Source organism: Schistocerca gregaria, chromosome 9, assembly GCF_023897955.1.
Source record: "Schistocerca gregaria isolate iqSchGreg1 chromosome 9, iqSchGreg1.2, whole genome shotgun sequence".
NCBI classification, from domain to species: domain Eukaryota; kingdom Metazoa; phylum Arthropoda; class Insecta; order Orthoptera; family Acrididae; genus Schistocerca; species Schistocerca gregaria.
This window is the reverse complement of record NC_064928.1, coordinates 127,916,244-127,917,186: the sequence shown is the minus strand read 5'-3', so window position 1 is coordinate 127,917,186 and position 943 is coordinate 127,916,244. Positions and strand designations below refer to the sequence as shown.

Genomic DNA, 943 nt, shown 5'->3' with positions numbered 1-943 from the left:
CCACCAACCTAACACCGGTAACTTTCATGCAAGGGGAGCAAACGTCTTTGCCTACCTGAAAACTACAGGGATTGGCCATTCTGTACGACATGAAAGTTCCTGGCAGATTAAAACTGTGTGCCGGGCCGAGACTCGAACTCAGGACAATTGCCTTTCGCGGGCAAGTGCTCTACCAACTGAGCTACCAAAGCACGACTCACGTCCGGTCCTCACAGCATTACTTCTGCCAGTATCTCGTCTCCTACCTTCCAAACTTTACAGAAGCTCTCCTGCGAACCCTGCAGAACTAGCACTCCTGAAAGAAAGGATACTGCGGAGACATGGCTTAGCCACAGCCTGGGGGATGTTTACAGAATGAGATTTTCACTCTGCAGCGGAGAGAACCGGGCGTGAGTCGTGCTTCGGTAGCTCAGATGGTAGAGCACTTGCCTGCAAAAGGCAAAGGTCCCGAGTTCGAGTCTCGGTCGGTGCACACAGTTTTAATCTGCCAGCAAGTTTCATATCAGCGCACACTCCGCTGCACAGTGAAAATCTCATTCTGGAATGAGATTACAGGCTGAAGATATGTCCGGTAGTTCTCCGGAAATTGGAAATTTGTGGTAAGTTCCTATGGGACCAAACTACTAAGGTTATCGGTTCCTAGGCTTACACATTACTCAATCTAACTTAAACTAATTTAAACTAACTTACATTAAGGAAAACACACACACCCATGCCCGATGGAGGACTCGAGCCGCCGACGGGGCGAGCCGTGCGAACCGTGACAAAGCGCCTGAGACCGCACGGCTACACCGAGCGGCGGTTCTCCTGAAGCGGTGGGAGACCAACCTGTCTGTCGCCCTCCACGAAGCCCGACAACCAAGGATGAAGGTCCGGCGCCCCTTTGCATTTTATAGCAGGGGTCCCAAGATTGTCATCCGCGATACCCTACAGGACAGCGCTA

At 51.6% G+C, this 943-nt stretch overlaps 1 non-coding gene across 1 annotated transcript; it reads left to right on the top strand.

Annotated features, from left to right (window-relative positions):
* The first annotated feature begins 398 nt into the window (after window positions 1–398).
* Window positions 399–472, top strand: Trnal-caa (transfer RNA leucine (anticodon CAA)). The gene has a single exon. It is a non-coding gene; the product is annotated as a tRNA-Leu (tRNA).
* The last annotated feature ends 471 nt before the right edge of the window (window positions 473–943 follow it).